Source organism: Silene latifolia, chromosome 10, assembly GCF_048544455.1.
Source record: "Silene latifolia isolate original U9 population chromosome 10, ASM4854445v1, whole genome shotgun sequence".
Lineage (NCBI taxonomy): Eukaryota > Viridiplantae > Streptophyta > Magnoliopsida > Caryophyllales > Caryophyllaceae > Silene > Silene latifolia.
In genome coordinates this window covers 69,741,236-69,747,756 of record NC_133535.1, presented here as the reverse complement: position 1 = coordinate 69,747,756, position 6,521 = coordinate 69,741,236, and the positions used below count along the sequence as shown (strand labels likewise).

At 38.3% G+C, this 6,521-nt stretch overlaps 1 long non-coding RNA gene across 1 annotated transcript; it reads left to right on the top strand.

Moving 5' to 3' along the window:
* Positions 1-3,725: 3,725 nt before the first annotated feature.
* On the top strand, positions 3,726-6,290 carry LOC141609025 (uncharacterized). Its single transcript, XR_012527143.1, has 4 exons — positions 3,726-4,034; positions 5,502-5,619; positions 5,895-5,917; positions 6,096-6,290. It is a non-coding gene; the product is annotated as an uncharacterized LOC141609025 (long non-coding RNA).
* Positions 6,291-6,521: the final 231 nt, after the last annotated feature.

The following is a 6,521-nucleotide window of genomic DNA, read 5'->3' as shown; positions in this document are numbered from 1 at the left end:
TTATGTAATAATCAGCCTCCGGATCGTCATCAGCTTCACCTATACAATTAAGCTAAAGAACCAAATTTTACAAATCAAATTGAACCCGAACGATTATAGTTTGCTACTAATTCGAGTCTCGGAGTTACATACCTAGAACGATTGAAGACAGTAGTGGGGTAAAAGATGAAGATTGAACAGGAAAGCAATTGAGATGGGAAAAGGAGGGAAAAGGAGGGGAAAAAGAAGGAGGCGGCTCTCTATTATTTTGTATACGTGAGTTTCACGAATTTTACTCGGCAATAAAACTAGGTCTAATAACCAAGTCAACTTATTACATATTAGCCCGTCCGATGTCTTTCGGGTCAGCCCGTGTCGACAATTGGTAAATTAATCACAATTAAAATTATATTTATAGACTCAAGTCAATTAATTTACTTAATACACATTCCATTGTATTTTATTTTACTCTAAACTTGTTATTATATATTTAATAATTTTATAAGTGGTACATTCTACCCACCTTTTATGAAGTTTCGCCCTCGAAACTTGAGGGAAAAAAGAATGAAGGAAGGCAAATATAAGAAAGAAATATAAGTGAAACGCGATATGCGGACGATGCTCACTAGAATAGGTGAGGGTGTTTCTCTCGCATCAATGCTTCTGTCTCCCAGGTTTCCTCCTCGAACTTATCATCGCCAAAGTACTTTAACTAGGGGAACCACCTTATTCCTCAGTCGTCTATCTTGCCTATCGAGAATATGAATCGGTCTCTCCTCATAGGTAAGATTAGGTTCAACCTCAAGTATATCAGCTTGTAAAACGTGTGGTGGATCACTTTGGTACTTTCTTAGTTGGGATACATGGAACACATCATGTACCTTCTACAAATTAGGAGGCAAGGCCAACCTATATGCTACCTCGCCAATATTCACTAACACCTCGTATGGTCCCACATATTTAGAGCTCAACTTAGCTTTCACACCAAATCTTTTCACTCTCTTCGTAGGCGACACCTTAAGGAACAAGTGGTCACCTACCTCCAACTCCAAAGGCCTACATCATATATGAGCATAAGATTTTTGTCGATCCTGGGCAGCCTTCATCCTACCTCGAATCACCTCAATCTACGCGCGGGTTTCTTGTAACAGTTCAGGACCAAGGGTCGCAACTTCACTTGAATCGTTCCAACGTAACGAACTACGACACTTTCTCCCATAAAGTACCTCGTAAGGAGCCATCCCGATGCTAGCATGATAGCTATTGTTGTAAGAGAACTCCACCAAAGGTAAACTCTTCTCCCAACCCACGTGAAATTCCAGTGAACAAGCCCTTAACATGTCTTCTAAAGTGTGAATTGTCCTTTCAGCTTGTTCATCTGTCGCTGCGTGGAATGCCGTGCTAAACCTTAATTCACTACCAAGAGCTAACTGAAGCTTCTTCCAAAATTGCGAACAGAACCTAGGATCTCTATTAGAGACAATATCTTTCGGTACTCCATGTAATCGGATGATCTCGCGCTGATATGCATTGTCTAACTCTTGTAGGCTCCACGACTCCTTCATGGAAACAAAATGAGCGCTTTTAGTTAACCTGTACACAATTACCCAAATAGAATCCATTCCTCTAGCTGTCTTAGGATGTGCCATCACAAAATCCATAGATATAGATTCCAATTTCCAAGTCGGAATATCCAGTGGTTTCAACAGACCACTGGGTCTCCTTTGCTGAATTTTTACCTTTTAACATGTAAGACATCGAATCACATAGTTAGCTATATCTTTTCTCATATTAGGCCACCAATACATTAGCTTCAAATCCTGGTACATTTCATCACCCCCCGGATGTACAGAATAAGGTGTCATGTGCGCCTCCCGCATAATCTTCCTTTTAAGCTCAGTATCGTTAGGTATACGCCACCTTCCCTGAAACTTTCAAGCATCATCAGAATCAATCTCGAATCCTGGAGATTTTTCTTGACTCAAATTCACCCTAAAACCTCCTAAAATCACATCATCCTTTTGATTATCTATAATCTCCTTAAATAAATCAGGCTCAACCACCATAGCTGACAAACGAGTAGCTGAGAAAAGAATGTCCACTAGGTGTACAATCTCTAAATTCATTCTCCGAAATTCTCTACACAACTCATCGGGCAGAACTATGATAGAATTAGCAGAATGCTCCACCTTTCGGCTTAGAGCAACATCAACGACATTACCCTTGCCTTCATGGTAGTGAATCTCCAAGTCATAGTCACTTGCTAGCTCTAACCATCTTCTTTCTCTCGGGTTCAAGTCTGTCTGGGTAAATATATATTTAGGCTCTTGTGATCTGTAAACACCCGACATGGTACTCCAACCAAATAGTGACGCCAAATCTTAAGAGCATGAATTACCACTGCCAACTCTAGATCATGGGTTGGGTAATTCACTTTATGAACCCTCAACTGCCTTGAAGCATAAGCAATCACCTAACCCCGCTGCACGAGCACACACCCTAAACCTAGCTTGGAGACATCACTGTAAATCTCGAAATCAATGACATCCTCAAGAGGGTTAAAACTGGAGCTGTAGTCAATCTCTCCTTAAGCTCCACGAAAGCTTCCTTACAAGATTCAGTCCAAATGAACTTTGACTCCTTCTTTAGTAGCTGAGTCATTGGCCTAGCCATTGTGGAGAAATCCTTTACAAATCTACGGTAGTAACCAGCCAAACCTAAAAAGCTTCTTACCTCATTTACATTAACTGGACTTTTCCAATCCATCACTGCTCGAATCTTAGCTGGATCCACCTTAACCCCTTCACCCGAAATTACGTGACCCAAGAAAGCCACTTCACTTAGCCAGAACTCGCACTTAGAGAATTTAACATACCACTTTTGTCTCTGAAGTGTCTCTAGAATAATCGTCAAGTGTGTCTCATGTTCCGTCTCATCCTTAGAGTAGACTAAAATGTCATCGATAAACATGACTACACATTTATCAAGGCTCTTCTTGAAGGTACGGTTCATTTTGTCCATGAATACAGCTCGGGCATTGGTTAACCCAAACGGCATCACATTGAATTCATAGTGGCCATATCTGGATCTAAAAGCAGTCTTAGGAATATCCTCTTTCCTAACTGGAATCTGATGATACCCCCATCTCAAGTCAATTTTAGAGAAGACACTCGCACCCTTCAATTGGTCAAATAAATCCTCAATCCTCGGCAAAGGGTACCTATTCTTAATGGTTACCCGGTTTAGCTCGCGATAATCTATGCAAAGACGCAAACTACCATCTTTCTTCTTTACGAATAACACTGGAGCACCCCATGGTGAAGCAGTCGGTCTAATAAACCCTTTCTCAATCATTTCTTGAAGTTGCTTCTTCAACTTTTGCATTTCTGTTGGAGCCATGCGGTAAGGAGCCTTGGAAATCGGACTTGTCCTCGGAATCAAATCAATTGTAAACTCTACATTCCTTTGAGGTGGAATACCGAGAAGCTCATCGGGAAAAATATCAGCAAAGTCACGAACCACTCTGATTTCTTCCAATTTGCACTAGTAGAAATATGACAATTGGCATCGACACAATGGCATCGGTTGTACTAATAACCGATGCCAAATTCAGTTTATGGTGATATTGGCATCGGTTGTTAGTAAATAACTGATGCAATTATTATTTTCTGGACACTGGCATCGGTTACTTACTACAACCGATGTCACTTTTGTTTGTCCTTTTACCATTTTTAAAAGTTAGGGTTATAGACTTTCCCCCCACCCCTCATCATACACAGCCATGCCTTACCCACTCCCATTACAACCACCATCCCAATACTCTATTGTATACACCCATGCGCACATCTCTTACCGTTCACCGGACCGCGTCCCTTACGCTTACAGACCACCACTACAACCATCATTTCCTTCGCCATCTCACATCCCCTCGTCTCCCTTCAGCTCCTCAACCACGCACGTCTCACTCCGTTCTCGCCACTCTTGCGCACTAACATTGTCGCTACTTCGATTTGACATATTGGCTATGGCTACCGCTCCACCTAATCAGCTTGCCGGTAAAATTCCATCCAAACCATAATTTACCGTCCTCAAATTCAAATCCTAATTAATTTTTTTTTAACCTAATTAGTTTGTTGATAGAGTTAGTCTACATTAACTCTTACTTCCGGTCATCCTTTTTTTAATATTTTTGTAATTTGTAAGTTTTTTTTTAATATCAGTTCTGGTAAGTTATTAACTTATTTTTTGCAATTGAATGATGTAATTAGTTTATTGTGCCATTCATTGTGGAATTTGGTGTAGTTATTTTTGAATTACACGAGTACACTACAGATGTAAAACGGCGATTAAGGGTTAGTTTAGGACTATTAGTTAATTTCTCGAACACATTTACAATCCTTGGTCATATGAGTATGATTGAAATTTGGATCTTGTTCCAACTTAAATATGCAGTTAATATAAGTAATATCGCTCTTTCACTTGTGTTATTTTAGATCTTTTTTGGCTACTGTTATGCTTGTGTTTAGCTTGTTTTGATCGGCTGTTAAAGGAAGGCATTACATAATTTGTTTGAGGCGTACGTATCATTCATTAATTCTGGTTTTGCACCATATAGAGTAGGTCTATTGACTCACTAGATACTTGAATCTATGTAGAAATTAGAACTAGAAGCTTGAACATAATTCAGATAACTTATATTTGAAGCGAGTTTATGCAATGGTTTGATTTACTCGTCCAGTTAAGGTAACATGATTCCATCAGCCTGGTGATTATTAGTTGAGGTCTGAATGTTTGTGGACCATTTGTTTGAACTTTGCAGTAGAGTTTACTGGCCTTTTATTAATCACATATATTTTCAACTTAACAGATGGTGGGTTTGTTGGAAGGGAAGGAGAAAATGGATTCTGTCGATTCCATTATCTCTTCATTCCTTGACGCGACCCCTTGGTTATACAAAGAAGAGATTTTCAATCCTTTCCTCCCCTCCTCTGATTTCCCTTGATCTCAATAATAATATAGTAATGTGGGTTGTTTAGCTCTTTAGCTACTAGCTTTAATCTGGAAATGCTTGCGTCAGCTAACATGAACTTATTTGGAAGTGTGTCTATGAGAGGTTAAATAATGAAAAGAGAAGGTAATAAGAATGTGAAACAGGAATCCCATAACTATGCAGTCAAAATTAGTAAAATCGATTGAAGTCGTAAAAATGCTCCTAATGCTTTTACCGCATTGTACTTTTGTGTAAAATTATGGGGATAAGACTGTGTTGACACAGTTTCTTGGTACATGCTTTTACTTGTTGTTATTGTTATCTGAACTGAACTGTCTTGGGATACATATTTTTGCTTGGTCTTTCACAGAATCCTTTTTTCCCTCCTCTAGTATTCTGTTGAGCTTACATGTATGCTTATATCATATGATGCTTCATCTGGTTATTTTATCTACTTTTAGTGTCCCATAGAGAGTTACAGGTTTCCAATGAAGATTGTTGCATTTGTATTTATAATTGTTATCACTATCAGATTACAGGTTGCTATTTTTGCTGTCTTGGCTATGGTTTGGAGACTTAAGCCACTGAGGGAGAATTCCAAATACCAAGGACAAGATAAGCTGCCAGTGATCATTTGGATAATATGCCAGGTATACATTTTAAGCAGTACAACATATTCAAAGTAGCTTTTCCTAAATTCTTCTTCTTTTTTCATATTTCATTTAACCAATTTAACATTAGCCCATGTACACTTTAGGCCTCTCAAGGAGATTTGGCAGTTTGCTTGTTTGTATGTGTGGGCTCATAATCTCCTGCCCAACTCAACAGCAAATCAACTAACAATTCACTTAATATGGATTTGATTTTTACAACCAAATAATGACGAGTGTGCTTACTGTGTCTGAAATGGATGTATAATATTCAGTCCCAAAAGACAACTTAGAGAAGGTATTTAAATTCATCTCTCATTCTAAATTGTTTTAAGTTATACCTCCTCTGTCCCAATCATTTGTTTGCTTTTGATTAAAATACTCGTCACAAAAAAGGCAACAAATAATTGGGACACATGGAGTAGTTTCTTTACCTGATGATTGAATTTAACATTATATTGTTCTTCTTTATACAGTGTGTCTCAGGTACAGGTACATTGTTACGATTGATGAAATGAACAAGGTTAAGGAGCTTTGGGATCTATATTGTAAAAACAGATGACCTGTAGTGAACGAACCATTGTAAAGAAAACACGTGTATGTGCTTATGTTTTTAGATGTAATTCGTGGAATAGTTGTATTGGATTTGAATTTGTTGGTATCGAAATTGATTTTGTAGGTTGTTAAGATTTGATTCTTTAATTTACAGAGAGATATTGCTGAATTTTTAATAGCTTGTATGAAATTAATTGCAGGGTGTATAATTTATAATTGTGCACTGAAAAAGAAAAAAAAAAAGAAAAATGAGAGTGGCATCGGTTGTGAGGTGTAATAGATCCTAATATATTGACATTGACATCAGTTCCTAACGCAATATTGGCATCGGTTCTTATGTTACAACC